An 18,309-nucleotide genomic window follows, 5' to 3' on the forward strand; every position below is an offset into this window, starting at 1 on the left:
GGAGAGAGAGATAGGGGATGGGAGTGTGGGGAGGGGGAGAAGATAGAAGGGAAAGGAGAGACTGAGAGAGAGAGAGAGAGAGAACCCTTGTCCCAAAGGCACAAATCCCATCATGAAGATCCCATCGCTCATGACATCATTAAACCTAATTACTTCCCAAAAGCTCCGTCTTCAAATACCATCACACTGAGAATAGGGCTCACACACATGAATTTTGAGGGGGGGACACAATTCAGTCCATACTAGACTTTATTTTTTATGAATGTTAACAAATACTTTTCTTCCAAGGCTGCCATCTTCTTCTGTGCTGAAGGCATCTTTCAGCATACTAGATGAGTTCTACATTTTTACTTAGGCAGAGCTAAACTTTCATGGGTTCTTTATTTTGTTTCTTGTTTAGAAAAGCTTTCTGTCCTCAGAGATTATAAAAATATCTGCCTCTGTCATTTTCTACAGTTAGAGTTTTGTTTTTTATCTTTAGATATTGTAGTTTTCATGGAATTTATTTATTTTTTTGTGCCATGTAAGATAGGGACCGTTTTTTATTATATATATATATATATATCAAATGTGTAACCAATAAACCCAACATCATGACAGCAATTTTAGAAAAAATATTTTTTTTGGTTATATCCTTGGAGTCTTATCTGGGGTACCCTTTTATTAGGCTTTTTGAAATATTGAACTTAGCTCACCTGGCCTCTATTACTAATTCAGGTTGAGAATACTAGTCTAGACCACACAATTGTAAAAGTAATACTACTCTTAGGATTCAACAATGACCCTAAGACCTATCATTAGTGGGAAACAGGCTTTGGATTGCTTTTTCTTCAGTAAAGAAATTTTATGTGTATGCCACATAATTTTATGTAATGCTATTTCATTTTTGCCAGATGTCTGATGTGACCAACAGTTTCCAGATGGTTAAGTGGGTTCATTATGAGCTATATTAGTCTGCTAGGGCTGCCATAACAAAGTACTACCGACTGGGTGGCTTAAACAACAGAGATTTATTTCCTCACAGTTCTGGAGGCTGGAAGTCTGAAATCAAGATGTTGGTAAGATTGATTTCTTCTGAGGCCTGTCTCCCTCTCTTGTAGGCGGCTGTCCTCTCCCTGGGCCCTCACAAGGTCTTTCGTCAGTATCTAATCTCCTCTTCTTATAACGACACCAGTCCTATTGGACGAGGGCCCACTCTAGTGACCTCCTTTAACCTTACTTGCCCCTTTGAAGACCCTATCTCTAAATCCAGTGGCCTTCAGTGGAACTGGGGAATTAGGACTTGAACATATTAATTTTGAAGGGACACAATTCAGCCCTAACAAGAGTATAGTCTGCAATCCTGAGATAAAGTTACAGTAACTGACCCACACAGGGATTGAGCTTGTTATCACAAGTTTATTATCCCGTGGTTCTCAAATATTGGCATGCATCTGTTTTACATAAAAGACTTGCTAAATGAGATTGCTGGGCCCCACCCCAGTGACTGATTCAGTCAGTCTTAAGTAGGGCCAGAGAATTTATATTTCTTTCTTTTTTTTTTTAAAGATTTTATTTATTTATTTGACAGAGAGAGACACAGTGAGAAAGGGAACCCAAGCAGGGGGAGTGGGAGAGGGAGAAGCAGGCTTCCCGCTGAGCAGGGAGCCCGATGTGGGGCTCGATCCCAGGACCCTGAGGTCATGACCTGAGCCGAAGGCAGTCGCTTAAGGACTGAGCCGCCCAGGCGCCCCGAAAATTTATATTTCTAACAAGGTCCCAGGGAAGGTCCCAGGCACTGCTGATCTGAGGAACACACTTTGAGAACCACTGGCTTAATCAACTGTGCTAATCAGCCACAGATGACATGATATGAAACATACAAAGAAAAATGAAACTTTTAGACAATGCAAAATTGTACCACTATTTTGGTACTGGCAATTTAATTCCTTTCTTAAGAACTGTTTTTCTCTAACCTGAAACAAATTGGACCTGAAAAATGTCAGAGTTATGCAAGAAAGAGCTAGAAGAATGCAGGATGCTACAGATTGACTTAAGTAAGAGTCACGTACAAAAAGAAAGCAGATGTAAGTGAGGCTATGGTTTAGCTGGTCACATGTCCCTTACTGGTGTCAAAAAGACTTTTGTTGTCATATAGACAGACAAAATTCCCGTAGTAGTCTGGAAATGCTTATGTTTTATCACTAAACAAAAACCTCTTTTTTTTTAAAAAAAAAAGGAAAAAGAAAAATGCTATTTGGATTAACTTTACATTTTTTTTCTTCCTTATGCTTTCAATGTTTATAATCTTCTTTGATCCTTACATTTTCCACTCTTATTTGAGTCCAGTTAGTCTTAAAATAATTTCCTACTTCAGTAAAATAAATCCTGAGTCAGTTGTTGGTTTCCAAGGGGAGGAGGGAGTACTGAAGCTTTTTCAGTTTCCAAATAAAATATAATACTAATACTTTTGGGACAAATAAATTATTATAGTGGATTTTATTCAGAACAATTAGAATGACAGTAGAGAATAAATGGACCCAAACTAAATAAAAATACTTGAATTCAAAATCTCATTCTAAAGACATTAAAAATACAGCATCTTTTGTATAAATCCAAGTAAGTAGCATTTCTAAGGTCAGGGAAAAAAAAAAAGTAACTACAGAAGAAAAAGCCCAGGCTGAAGTTTCTCAAGACATGATTCCACTCGGGAAAATTCTTTTCTCTCTTAAGAAGAGTATGTCATTTGCCTCTGGGAGACTTAAAAAGAATATCAAACATAAACACAGATAAAAACGTTTTAAGTAGTCATTTAGTTTTTTAATATTTATTTATTTGAGAGAGAGTGAGTGAGAGAAAGCACGAGAGGGGGTTGGGTCAGAAAGAGAATCAGACTCCCTGCTGAGCATGGAGCCCTAAGAGGGGCTCTATCCTGGGACTCCAGGATCTTGACCTGAGCTGAAGAAGAAGCTTAACCGACTAAGCCACCAGGCACCCAAGTAGTCAATTATTTAAATATATCATTCTACAATCTCAGAGTAAAGTATACCAATTTGTAAAATTTCAACTGTTAGAAGAGTTGAAAATAACAACAGGATATAATTTCCTGATGATTGTCACATTTGTCATCACTTACGATTATGGTTTTATAAGATTAGTGATTTCCTCAGAGCAATACTCATAAGAAAATGCAAAACAGAGAGCTCAAAAATGTTCTGAGAATTAAATTGTGGTTAGGCAGATATTAAAATTGTCCTGTTGTGATGCTTCTAGTGATACCTTAGAAAATAATGGCATTTCCCATGAGGTAGAATTCTCCAGAAGATCTAGCTATAGCCCTTTGGATTTTACCCTTTGTATGATTTGTGGTACACACCTCCTAAGCCTTTATTAATTGCACTAATCAGCAACTTTTAAGCACCAGGAAGAATTTTCTAAGAAGAACCCTATGTGCCAAGGTCTTGAGGTGAAAAGGAGCTTGAATTTTTGTGGTGGCTGTGGTTTTGTGCTAAATAAACAGGTGTCAACTGATTTCTGTCTCCTACATTCCCTAAACATGTTAGCCCATCCTTCAGGCCTGAGAAGATAGGTTGTTGGTCCCCTTCTGATTTAAGCCCATTACTGCTTATGTCCAACTAAAATATAAATGTATTTTGGACCAGCTTGCCTTCACATGTGAAGAGAACTTATTGTGAATTGTGATTCAATCCAGAATGGAGGCAGCAGTTCATTTTGACCTAATGAAGCATTATCAAGACTTAGCCTATGGGCTGGCATTTTTGTTATTCACTTGTACATGTGTTTAAGAACTTTTCACACTTCTGATTTGTGAGGAGTAATCATGGAGTGGGATTAAGAGGGAGATGGTTTTAATATCTCTAGCCTCAGAAGAAAAAACTCTGCAGATTTCAAGAATGGAAGATGATCAACCATCACATTACAACATTGCTCTTGGAAATACTTCAACTCTCATAAGTAATACCAGTAATTCTTTACTGGTAAAGATTTATAACCACCCTCTGAAATTTCACATTTCAACTGGAATTCTGAGTAAGTTTTGCAAGTAGGTAAGAGTGTCATTATTAAATTTGTAACTCTTACTACCATCTGAGGGAAAGCTTGTGGTTTAACCTTCACTTGCCTAATGACACTTTTTTTTTTTTTATGGAATAGAAGTCATTCTTTGCTCTGATGATTAAGAGATGATACATGGCTGATGAGTCCCAACGTGTAAGCTTCTTGATTTTGCTCTTCATTGCAATTGCCACTGCAGGTCAAGCATCATCCTGGTTTTCCTGATGTCTAGCTGCCTAGCTGTTTTCTTTTTCACCACTTTGTTTCCCAAGAGTCACCATTTTGTCTCTTCATATTGAATTTGTATTTTTTTTCCTAAAAAATAATTATGACTACTTTTCCCACCTGCTTTCAAATTATTCCTTTCCTCGTTGCCTTCAAAATCAGGTCCAAACTATTCAGCATGACAAACAGTTCTTCACTGTCTTGTCTGTAGTGGATCTTTTCTCTAGAGTCTGAGCAGCCTTCTATCCTCTCTTCTCTGAGATTTCTAAATCTCCTTCTATCATTATCAGGGGTACTTACCAATAACTAGCTTGTACCTGAAGACTAACTGGATTTCACCATGAGTAGGCCTCTTTATCAAGTTGTGAAACTCAAATTCTCTTGAGTGGAATTTTTAGACTCATGGAGCTTATCAGTTATCTAATTTGATCCTTACTGTGATATTATTATTCTATTCTATTATTATATTATTTTAAATAGACACAATCTAGAGCTTGAAGAAGTTATTTGCTTAAAAGCACAAAGAGAGGATTAAAACACCAGTCTCTTAAAATCCAGGTTACATTGCTGTCATGAAAAACATTTTAAATGTGGTTGTATAATTAAAATTCCACATGGATTACCTAATTTGTAAGACTGGACATCAGAATCATTAGCAAGAATTCCATTTGTCTAATGTTAACAGTGATTAAAGGAATATGAACAGACATTTCTCCAAAGAAGACATCCAGATGGCCAACAGACATATGAAAAGATGCTCAACATCACTCATCATCAGGGAAATGCAAATCAAACCACAGTGAGGTATCACTTCACCCCTGTCAGAATGGTTAAAATAAAAAATGGTTAAAATAAAAAATGCAAGAAACAACAAGTATTGGTGAGGATGTGGAGAAAAAGGAACCCTCTTATGTTGTTGGTGGGTATACAAACTGGTGTACCCACTGAAGAATGAGTATGGAGTTTCCTCAAAATGTTAAAAATAGATCTACTCTATGATCCAGCAATCGCACTACTACCCAAAGAATACAAAATCACTAATTCTAAGGGATATATGCACCCCTATGTTTATAGCAGCATTATTTACAGAAGCCAAGATATGGAGGCAGTCCAAGTATCCACTGATTGCGAATGGATAAAGAAGATACGGTATATATATATATATATATATAATGGAATATTACTTAGCCATTGAAAGAATACAATCTTGCCATTTTAAATGACACAGATGGAGCCAGAGAGTATAATGCTAAGTGAAATAAGTCAATCAGAGAAAGACAAATACCATATGATTTCACTCATATGTGTAATTTAAGAAAGAAAACCAATGAGCAAAGGGTAAAAAAAAAGAGAGAGAGAGAGACAAACTAAGAGACAAACCCTGAACTATAGAGAACAAACTGATGGTTATGAGAGGGGAGTGGGGTGGGGGGATGTATAGAGTAGGTGATGGGGATTAAGGAGGGCACTTGCTGTGATGAGAACCGGGTGTTGTATGTAAGTGTTGAGTCACTATATTGTACACCTGAAACTAATATAACACTCTATGTGAACTAACGATTTAAAACAAAAACTTAAAGAAATTTAAAAAATAGTAAAAGAAATTCTATGTTTAGTTATCTACCCCAAATACTACTCATTAAATTTTTTGTTTTGGGGCACCTGGGTGGCTCAGTCGGTTGGGTGTCTGGACTCTTGGTTTTGGCTCAGGTCATGATCTGAGGGTCGTGAGATCAAGCCCTGTGTTGGGCTCCACACTCAGTGGGGAGTCCGCTTGAGGATTCTCTCTCTCCCTCTCCCTTTGCCCCTTCCCCTGCTCAGGCATGCATGCACAGGCTCTCTCCCTCTCTCTAAATAAATAAATAAATAAATAAATCTTTAAAAAAATAAATTTTTTGTTTTTCCAGAATTACACCTAGCCATTTTTAATCTTGATTATAAGTATATTGAATAAATGAATAATCAGGATGAATGTAAATTTTTAAAAGACATTGATTTCCAGTTGATAATTGGCTTTAAAAAATTGGGGGGCAGTCATCTGACATTTCTGATGCGCATATATTTCTACACCAGATGCGAGAGGCCAGCTGGGAAAGGAGGAATAGAAGTGTGAATAGATAAGAAAGGGGGAGATACGTTTTTTGAGTATGCTCCCTCCCAGTCATTGTAGTTGATACACGTTTCTGAATCTTCATGAAACCTCAAGAGACATGTATTATTATCATTATTTAACAATGAAGCCAAAGAAAAAGTACTTTGTAGATTTCTAAAAGGCTTTGTGTATCTATCACATCACAACCATACTATTAAATATTAAATGTTGTAGAGGATTATGTTAGAAAAAAACCCACCAAAATCTAAAAAAACCTTTAAGACAATTGCACTGATAGGGTGTTGGTTGGCAGGACAAGAGAAAAATCTAAGACAGTCAATCTCTCCAGTGAGATCTGTTTAATTTTTGTCATGGGAATGTGAAATGACTTTACTCTGAGAATTGCCGAACTGTGGCAAGCAAATGTGATGCTAGAAGTTTCTACATCCTCAGTTTTAAAAGTTATCTGTATCACTTTCTTTCACTGGTGTAGATAAGGACGGTCATCTAAAGAAAAATCACAAAGACTGGATTATTTCAGCACATGGGGCAGACAGCAGAAGATACAGTTGTAGGAAATCACTATATATTTGAGAAATTTTTGGTATGCTAGAAAGAGTGCAATGTTTATGTTTTCTCTTTGACTTTGGTATTTTGTACCTTCAGGATTTCCGTATTCTTTCAAAACTGTAATGCATAAAAGATAAACCGTTAATTGATGTTGCTTAAACAAAGTTTTCCTTGGTCAAATGTATTTGAGAAACATATTCTAAATCTTTTCCAAGGCGTGCCAAAATCTTCAATAGGATTAAAAACCTATTTAATTTGTTTAAAATTTTGTTTAAAAATGCATTAGCTAGGGCAAAGACTGCATGGACTACTTACTGGAATCCCTTAAAACCATTTTGGAAAGCACAGTTCTTGATAAGAACATAGTTTCTTGCTATTCTTAGCTGTACTTTGTGATATTTCTTTGAGTACTATTATCTTAGATATTAATTACATAAGGAAAATTCTAGAGCAGAAAGCCATATAATAATAAAAATTTCAAGAATCATCAATACTGCTATGTATTCTTTTTTTTTTTTAAAGATTTATTTATTTATTTTTAGAGAGAGCATGAGTGAGCAAGCAAGGGGAGGGGCAGAGAGAGAGGGAGAGGAGGATTCTTTTTTTTTTTATTTTAAATTTTTTTTTTTTAAAGATTTTATTTATTTATTTGAGAGAGAGAGAATGAGAGATAGAGAGCACGAGAAGGAAGAGGGTCAGAGGGAGAAGCAGACTTCCTGCTGAGCAGGGAGCCCGATGTGGGACTCGATCCCGGGACTCCAGGATCATGACCTGAGCCGAAGGCAGTCGCTTAACCAACTGAGCCACCCAGGCGCCCCGGGAGAGGAGGATTCTTAAGCAGAGAGCACAGAGCCCGACTCAGGGCTCAATCTCACGATCCTGAGATCATGACCTGAGTCGAAATCAAGAGCTGGAAGCTTAACGGACTGTGCCACCCACACTACTATGTATTCTTGATCTTTGAAAGAATAAATCAGATGGCTTACTGACTCCCGAACATTCAAATTTACCGTAAAGGAGGATAGCTAGAAAGGATCAAATATAGTCACTTGGGGACTAGATGAAGTAATGCTTACATTGTTGCTTTATTTTCCAGTGTTTATTTGCTTGTTCCTAAGTAGAGATATTTCTGCTCTCACATTCCAAAGCAATGTTTGATGTGGTTTCATCCTTTAATGTCTGAGACAATTATTAACTAAGTGTGAAGGTGTTAAATGGAAGTTAGCTGAGAAGGAAAAGTTTGACATGGATTTAAGAAATTTCTTCTGCCCTGCAGAATACTTTTATCCAGTACCAAATTTGTATTATCCATGGTCGACTCTTAGTCATCCCTCATTCTTCCAGTCTTCTTCTTACAGCAAAGTAAGTAAATGCAAGCATTAGTTAATAGTGAGAAATGTAGGATTAGTCCACGAAATCAGGTTCCTAGCATTAGTCATAACCAAGGATAGCCCAGTGGAAAGATGTAGTGTATTCAATGTGTCTTTAACCAGTAAAATAGCAAGTAGAACAAAGGAAATGGAGAGAGTATTTTGGGTGTAATATGTTTCTCTCAGGCTAAATAGTTTGTTCCTCTTATATGCCTATTTCGTTTCTTTTAGGATAGGAACCCATGGAGATATTGCAGATTAAATTTCACAGTATGTTGGAAATGTGTGAAAATAATCTAGAGCAGACAAAATCTCCCTCTTGATTGTAATTCGCCATGTTGTTACTGTCAGTTACTTGGAGCAGTAGAATAGCTGATTTGAGCCTGTTATATCACTTGAGGTTTTTGAAGGAGGTTCTGCACTGTTTCCTAGAAATGGTTATTGCTGAGGCACCTGTGTGGCTCAGTCATTAAGCGTCTGCCTTTGGCTCAGGTCATGATCCCAGGGTCCTGGGATCGAGCCCCACATTGGGCTCCCTGCTCCGCGGGGAGCCTGCTTCTCCCTCTCCCACTCCCCTTGCTTGTGTTCCCTCTCTAGCTGTGTCTCTCTCTCTCTCTGTCAAATAAATAAATAAATAAATCCTTTAAAAAAAAAAAAAGAAATGGTTATTGCTCTTTCTGACTTTCATTGACTCTTCTCCATGAGACTGAAGCAGAAAGAGAAAGTGGGAATGGATATAGTGTTTTCATCACACTGATGGGTAAACCCATGGGACTGAGAGTTTCGGAAGTGGGTCACTTGTCCAATGACTACTGAAGATGAGGAAAAGTTTTCCCTACCCACTGGGAAATCTCAGTCAGCTGTTGGAGTAGGTTTCTTTGTGACTGAAAGACAATGGCATTTATCTTTGTAGTTGTGATGCATCTACCAATAATTCCACAGTACCTCACACTGTTATTGCTCAATACAAGAATCACAGAGGAGTTTTGAAGGAATAGTGAATTTATTGACTCATGACAGAACATTTTAAAACACAACTTAACCCATATTTCAAACAAAGATTTAAACTAGATTCATGTCTGGTTAGTAGGGTGCAGGATGACTATAGCAGTAATTTGGCGTTGTGGTATCAGTCATGTGAATTTGCAAGGGAGAAACTGCAGGGGCAAAGTGTCTTTGTTAAACACAAGATAGACCTCCATGGAATGAAGATTCTGAGTTAAGGTTTCAGAATTCTCCTGGAAATGTGATTAGGGATCATGTTGTTCCCATGTATCCCACAAAGTATAAAACAAAGCGTCTGTATGGATAGCAAGGCACCAGGTATCTGGGCAAAGATATTTACCAGAAGATTGAATAGTATCAATAAACTAGTAATTTTTTTCTTTTTCTAGAAAGAATATGGACAAACGCATTTACTAAACAATAAATTCACAGTATTCAAATATACCATTTAAAAGATAGTCATAGTTTTAGGAAAAAAACCTGATACTTGTCAGAGATACCGGAAAAAACAGTGAAGTAGAAGGGTTGATGGACTATCAAGTGAAGTAAAAACAAAGGATGAGAAAAATTTCAGGTTCGCAAGCTTCCAGGATTGAAGAAGTCAGGCTGCAGCGAGAATGTTGCTTTCGGCCTGACCTATTTGACCTGCTCGGTGAGGGGCCCTGTCCCGATGGCCTTGGTCTGCCTGTTACCTATTTCCAGCCTTCCAGCCTTTCTGCTTTCTTTACCCCCTCCTACTTTAGAAGAAAAACAAAAGTGCCTCTTTGTTCTCTTTTCGTATCTTTCTTTTTTTTTTTTTTTTTTTTTTTTTTACCCTCCCTCTTCATTTTCCTTAAAATGCCTTCTTTGATCTTGGTTCAATTTTCAGATAATGTATATTACTAGAAGGAAGAAAAAAAGTGAATTGTGTGGCTAAACATGTTATTTCTTCTACTCTTACAGCTTATTTATCCTGCAAGTAATATTCGAAGAAGATCTGCTTTGGACTTACAGTTTTTATCATTAGCTTGTAGAGCAATTGACTTTATTAAATGCTTTTGGCAAACAAAGGATTTTTTTTCTCCCTTGCGTCCTGGACTTGGCTAAATAAAACCTGTCATGGAAGATCTTTTGTTAAAGATTTTTAATCACTGGCCACTTCTCTCTTAAATGCTTCAGTAATATATTCTTGGAATCATAGTTGTTGATATTTTTGAGATATTGACCATGCTTGTGATTTTTTTAAGAATTATTTTTATTGTTATGTTATGTTAATCACCATACATTACATCATTAGTTTTTGATGTAGTGTTCCATGATTCGTTATTTGCGTATAACACCCAGTGCTCCACGCAGTACGTGCCCTCTTTAATACCCATCACCAGGCTAACCCATCCCCCCACCCCCTTCCCCTCTAGAACCCTCAGTTTGTTTCTCAGAGTCCATAGTCTCTCATGGTTCGTCTACCCCTCTAATTTCCCCCCTTCATTCTTCCCCTCCTGCTATCTTCTTCTTCTTCTTCTTCTTCTTTTTTTTTTTTTTTTTAACATATAATGTATTATTTGTTTCAGAGTGCTTGTGATGTTTTAGAGAAGTTTAAAAAATACCAGGGTCGCAGCAGGCCTATGCTTTACAGAGTACCCAAGTACATTAATCAGTAATAAAATGAACCCAGTCTTGTTGGTGTGTACCTCTTCAATATCAATTAATCATCGCAGTGCATTCTGGAACTTCCTAGGTGAAAAATATTATACTGAGAACTTTAGAAATCAATGTGGAAAATCTTAAAAGTGGGATTAAAGGCAGGAAATTCATTTGAAACATGCTTTCTATTTACAAACTGTCTTGTGCATTGATAAAATAAATAAGAATTAAAGAATAATTATTTAACAGATTAGGCCAGGGATGCTGTTGCAGTTGGGAGAAACTCAAGTGGCTTCGATAAACATGAATGTTTATTAAATCTTAAATTATGGTTTAGAATCCTGTGTCTGCAAAGCTAGAACTGGAGCTATTTCTGAAATGAATACAGAAATTTATCAAATTCAAGTATGTGGAAGATGCCATAAATCCGACAGATTAGAGAATTCAACCCATCTGTTCTCTGAGAGGACAGTCTGGGCCCGAGCAAGAGTGATGAGGACACTCCCCTCAGCATGAATTAAGGCAGGCAAGAGAAATAGGACCTGAAGCAGGAAAGGAGAGGGCCTTACCTCAACCAGAGTTGGGGATTGTGTTAACCCAGGGGTTTTTACCAAGTTTGATGGTGTTTAAGACTCCCTTGAAAGGCAGGAGTGAGCAAAATGTAAACCAAGTCCAGGATTGTTCCTTATGTCTTGAACTGTTTATTGTCAAATGGGGAGAAAGCTCAGAGACTTGGCAAACGAGGGCACAGAGTCAGAGAGTCAGATAGCATGACGATAAGAACATGAAGGGGTGGCTCGTCAGCGGCTGGTTAGTTTCGGAAGTCAGCACATGTGGCAACGAGGGAGAATTATTCTTGACAGTGTTACATCATCTCTGAAGCACAGTATTTGAGGTTTTGTGTATACAACAGTATGGTGTAATATGTATATACAATGAATATAGAACATTAATATGCAGAACAATCCTCATCACTATTTACACACTTTTTCTCGCTTTTTCCTTTTTTTACCAAGCAGGCAGTTCAATCTCAGGTTAACTGTGCAAATGATGTGACTCCAATGAAATAATATTTTATTTATCTATCCATCTATCTATCTATCTGTTTATTTATTGGGGAGAGTGAGAGGGAAAGAGAATCTTAAGCAGGCTTTACACCCAGCGGGGGTGCGATCTCATGACCCCGAGATCATGACCTGAGCTGAAATCAAAAAGTCAGCCCCACTGACTGAGTCACACAGGTGCTCCCACTGAAATAATATTAATAATTATTCCAGTGTAGGTTCCATTTAATGAGTGGCTTCATCTTCACCAGAACTTTGCTGATGCTTTTAGATATTTTATTTCATTTACTACTTACAGCAACACGGTGAGATGGGGATTGTTGAGCAATTTACAGATTATGAATCTGACACTGAGAAAAGTTAATAATCAGGCAGCCAGGATTTGAGCACAGGTCAGTCTGATGCTGAACCTAACACACTGTCCATAGAACATGGGTGCACATATACACTATAGATAGATCAATGATAGAGAGATAGACTCACACACATCCATAGCACACAGATATATATATATGGTGCCACTGCATTTTTCTCTCAATTGCGTGACTTCAGAGAAATTGATAAAATATTATGATTAGATTCAAACTGTTCTAGTTCTTACTTTCTGAATTGCTGACTGAGAACCTTTTGGAGAGAAGAATTGATGTCTTGTGGACCTCAAAGAAGAGTAATGAGGAATGCTGATAGCTTTTATAACCCACACTTTACAGAACATATTGGCTAGAGAGAGATACTAAAAATTTAAGTAGCTAATGTTTCGCGGGGTTTAATTATGAATCAGGCACTTTCTATACGTTGCTGTGAGTTGAATTTTATCTCCTCAAAATCCAAATGTTGAAGTTCTAAACCTCAGTTCCTCGGACTGTGACCTTACTTAGAGATAGGGTCATTGCAGATGTAATTAGTTAAGACGAGGTCATATGGGAATACGATGGTCCCTTAACTCAATGTGACTGGCAGCCTTCTAAGAAGAATGCCACGGGGGCACCTGGGTGGCTCAGATGGTTGGGCGTCTGCCTTCGGCTCAGGTCGTGATCCCGGGGTCCTGGGATCGAGTCCCGCGTCGGGCTCCCTGCTCCTTGGGAGCCTGCTTCTCCCTCTGCCTCTCTCTCTCTCTCTCTCTCTGTCTCTCATGAATGAATAAATAAAACCTTTAAAAAAATAAATAAAAAAGAATGCCACGTGGACAGGCAGGGCCATCTATAGAAAGAAGATGATGTGAAGACACAGGAAGAAGACAGCCATCTATAACGCCACAGAGAAGGGCCTGGAGCAGACCCTTCCCTCACAGCCTTCAGAAGGAACCAACCCTGATTCTGGCCTTTTAGGCCCCAGAACTGTGAGACCATCAATTTCTATTGTTTCAGCCCCCAGTTTGTGGTCCTTTGTTTTCGTACTGCTAGCAAATTATTACCTCCATTATCTCATTAAATCTTCCCAGCAAACCTATGAGGTCGGTGTTTTCACTGTCTTCAGTGCACCAATGAGGAGAAGTTAAGTAGCAGTGAGCAAGGGGCCCTCTACGCTGTGACGCCAGGTCCCACTTCTGTCACCCATATGCTATCCTGCCTCCACCCAGGAGAAGAGATAGCTGTTTCCCTTGATACTAAAGAGAAGGCAAAACACCCAGAAAATTCCCTGGTGTGAATTAAAGAGATCGACAATAGTTTGCCTTCTAAAGTCTTAAAAGAGTTAATCATGTGCTTTCCTGGGGTAGTGAGGAGAGAGTGAACCAGCTTCTCAGGCGCCAACAGGGTAACATTCCTGCCTGTCCTGATCATGAACATGGGAACTCACACACGCATTCCCGCTCTGGTGTTTATAGTATAAGGAGAAAGCATATCTGGGAAACTTCTTTCCTACTATCCCTCTAGGAGCCCTACATTCACTGGGCTTCTTGGCACAGGTGCTGGGTGAGTGGTCACTGGAACTCCAGGAGGGTGAAATAAGTACCCGGGCCACAAATTAGGGCTCCTCTCAAGATGTGGTACCCCGTAGCTGCATTACATCCAAATCCACCAGTCCTTTTATGAATGACAACTGAAGGATGGATGGCTAATGCTGCCGGGAAAACGGACCATTATTTGCTCAGATCGTTGTGAGCACTTCCTGATGATTTATCTTTCCCTTTTATCGTTTTGTTTGTACCTTCAGTTTTAGAGAACGGATTTAACCCAGTGTTCATTTTTCATGTTCTAAAGTAGCATGAGTTTAGCTCTAAAGTAACCTCATAAGGAATGCTTCATTTCTGTTGTGGTAAATGATCTTTCAACTTTAAAAAGTGAACAAAACAAAAGGTCACATACATTGCATCCTCTTTCCTACTTTGTGTATATTTATGGTTAGAGGCTGTTAGGAGGAAAACATGCTTTTGTAAATAAAGAGGTTTGGAATCAAAATGAATTTGAATCCTGTTTCACTATTTTGTGTTGTCATATTTTTATCTAAAATTTGAGTCTCTATTTCTTCCCCTAAAAGATAGAGATAAAAATCAGTAACTGTTTTTATGGATTTTAAGTTTTAAGTGAGTGATGGATAAGACAAGTTAATTGTAGAGTGCCTGGCACATAGTAGGCGCCATTATTTCCAGTTTCTGTAGCTTGGGAATTGGTGATTTTCAAACACTATTAAGATACATTTGTATATCCCCAGCAAGAGGTGGTGAGCTAGAACCTTATACCTACTAAAACAACAAAAATAAAAAGGTAATAATACCAAGTAGAGGCAACAATATGGGGGAACTGAGAACTCTGAACTGCTAGTGTGTAAGCAAATTTTTTTAAAAGTCTGGAGACAATGAGAAGGTGTTTAACAAAACTAAGCAGGTTCACATCCTAAAGACCCAGAAATTCTATTACTGGGCACGTTGCTGGAGAAATTCTTTTGCATAAGCTTAAAGAAGCACACATAGGAATGTTCACTGTGGCATTTTTTTGAAATAAGGAAGACTTAGAAACAACTATTCTAATGAATAGACTAGGGAATGGATGAATGAACTGTTCATGTTGTGAGATACGATGCAATGTCAAAGGGATGAATCAGATCTAAATACACCAAAACTGATAGATATCAGCATTTCAAAAGCACAATTTTTGAGGAAAAGGGTAAATGCACTACACTGGATGGGCATGAGAGGTGGTAGAGAGGAAGACAAGTGAAGTTACAGGGATAAAGGAGATCAAAGATGAGGGACCGGGTCTGGAGCAATTGAGAAATGTGCTGTGAACTGAGGACAGGTTATATCAATCTCATTTTGAAGCCCTAAGATTCATACAATGACAATGACACAGAATAATAAAAGTAGACATGTTACACACTTTTCTTCCTCAAAATACCTCCATTGAGAGCTAATGGAAACAATTTGGGGCCATTAAAAAACAACATTTAAACAAGACTTCTTTTTTTCTGAGGCTTTTCCCCCTCCAGTATCGAATACGGTTTCATACGGGCTCACTCTCGTGCGGCCTTCATCTGGTCCCCATGAACACTTATGCAACCTTTGCCTCTGACAACTCCCAACCATTGCCAATGACCCACTTTTCCTTTGAATTTTCTACCAGGTTTTAGTCAGCATGCCTTTTGTCTTAAAATTTTAAGACACCAAGCATCACTCCATTATACCTCCTAATTGCCAGAGAAACAAATTAAGTTCCCAGAGGAGACTCTGAAAACTGTCACAGCTTGAGTATAATAACAAAATACCAAGTGGACTAAACAACAGACATTTATTTCTCATAGTCCTGGAGGCTGGGAAGTCCAAGATCAAGGTGCCTGCAAATTCAGTTCTTGGTGAGTTCCATCTTCCTGGCTTGTAGAGGTCCCCCTTCTCAATGTATCCTCACATGATGGGGGGGAAGGAGGGGAGAGGAAGGGAGAGGGAGAGGGGAGGGGGAGGAGAGAAAGAGGGAGAGGGAAAGGGGGGAGAGAGAGAGGGAGGGAGAAGGGGAATCTGGTGTCTCCTCCTCTTCTTATAAAGTCACTAATCCATCGGGGGCTCCAACATCATGACTTCATCTAAACCTAATTACCTCTCAAAGGTCCCACCTTCTACTACCATATAACAGCTCCTAATACATAACATCACATTGGGGGTTAGGGCTTCAGCATATGAATTTTATAGGGATACACACTTTCAGACCATAATAAAAACCATGTCACTAGGCTTGAAGTAAGAAGAAAGTGCTGCCTTTTGGAGAGATAGGCCACATAGCAGAGCTCTATCCAATGAAATCTCTTCGTAACCTCCCTTTCTATAATCTTCAGCAACCTTATAATTCTGTACTCTTAAGGTGGGAAGGGTTCAAGGGTTAGAATTTTCCTCTCTGTGTGACACCTTCTTTGCCATCTGTACACTACCCTAAGGTCCTATTACATTTACTCTCTGCTCTTAGAGGCCAAGGAAACCTTTTTTTTTTTCATTTTAAAATCTTCATGCTTGCATGCACACTGTCTATCATATAGTAGGTACTTAATAGTTGCTTTTAAACTCACCTGGAGGCGCCTGGGTGGCTCAGTTGGTTAAGCATCTGGCTCTTGGTTTTGGCTCAGGTTATGATCTCATGGGTTGTGGGATGGAGCCCACCTTGGGCTCCTCACTTGGCCGCCTGGCGGGGAGTCTGCATGGATGGTTCTCTCTCTCTGTCCCTCCCTTGGTGCTCGCTCTCAAAATAAATAAATGAATCTTTAAAAAAATAAACTCACCTCGAATAGTACAAGAGTACCCTAACTGTCCCTCTGCTTCTACTCTCGTCATTCCCACCATCATTCATTTCCCCACGTAGTAAGCAAAATGAGTCTCTAAAACAGTACATCTGAAAAGTCACTCAGCAGCCCTAAACCCTTCAGTGAGCACCTACTTAGTGACAAAAGCCCAGTCTTTCCTGTGGTCTACAAGACTCTGCCTGACCCGGGCTCCAGCTATTTCTTCCCCCTCATCTGTGCTTCCCTCACTCCTCACCAGGTACACAGCCTTCTTTGCTGTTCAGTCATTGTCCATGCAAGATGCTGCCCCAGGACTTTTGCACTTGACATTTTTTCGGCTTCATAGATTCTTCCCTTAGGTATTTTCACAGCTTGCTTTCACATCTCTGTTCAAATGTCACCTCATCTAAGATACCTTCCAAAACCACCTAACCCAAAATAGCAGCTCACCTCAACATTTCCACCTCCTTATGTGGCTTTAGTTTTCTTCATTGCACTACCTGGCATTGTATACTTTTCTCTGCTTGTTCGAATGGGAGCTCCACAAGGACAGAGATTTTGGTGGTTTTGTTCACTGCTGTATCCCCAATACCCAGAACCGTTTTTGGCATATAGTAGGTATTGCCTGACTGATAGAGGATTAATGCCTTCTCCCATTCAAAGAGGTTGGTTGATTGAGCACTTCTGGCAGAAACTCCTCAGTTTGCCACTCAAGGCTATGCAGGGTCTGGCCCCAACTTCCCTTCCTTTCCTTTTTGCTTTAATTTCTCCTCAATTGCCCTTGCTTTCTTTTTTAAGATTTTATTTATTTATTTGACAGAGAGAGACACAGTGAGAGAGGGAACACAAGCAGGGGGAGTGGGAGAGGGAGAAGCAGGCCTCCTGTGGAGCAGGGAGCCCGATGTGGGGCTCGATCCCAGGACCCTGGGGTCGTGACCTGAGCCGAAGGCAGATGCTTAACGACTGAGCCACCCAGGCGCCCCTCTTTTCTTTTTAAAGATTTTATTTATTTATTTGAGAGAGAGAGAGAGGAAGAGAGAAGCAGACCCCCCACTGAGCTGGGACCCCCCCCCATGGGGGACTCCATTCCAGGACCCTGGGATCACGACATGAGCCGAAGGCAGATGCTTAACTGACTGAACCACCCAGGCGTCCCAGGTTCATTTTTATTTTTTTGTTAAAGCCCTAAGGATTTTTCATGTTGGAAAAAACTTACCAGCCAAAAATGCTGCAGTACCAACTAATGGATTATACTACTTTTAGTAGTTTGTAAACTTTCATTTTCACTTGAAGATTTTTGCTGTAATTGTTTTTCCTCCTCAACAATTTTACTTACCATATTTTAAACACTACTTATTCTTCCTGTTGCCAGAGTAACATGAGCTTTTTACATTTTGAGATGCCACTTAAAAAGTGATGGTAGCAACTTCCCCCAGCCAGGTTTCTTCACAGTCATATCAAGATGTAGATCAGAACATCATAGCAAGATAGTAGGGGCTCTGAAAAGACACTATCGTAATAACAATGCTATGTGTTTATTACATTTATTTCATTTTGTCCTGGCCAATAGAGGAAAACTAGATTTTTCAACCATGTGCAGTTAAGA

This window comes from Zalophus californianus, chromosome 4 (genome assembly GCF_009762305.2).
Source record: "Zalophus californianus isolate mZalCal1 chromosome 4, mZalCal1.pri.v2, whole genome shotgun sequence".
Lineage (NCBI taxonomy): Eukaryota > Metazoa > Chordata > Mammalia > Carnivora > Otariidae > Zalophus > Zalophus californianus.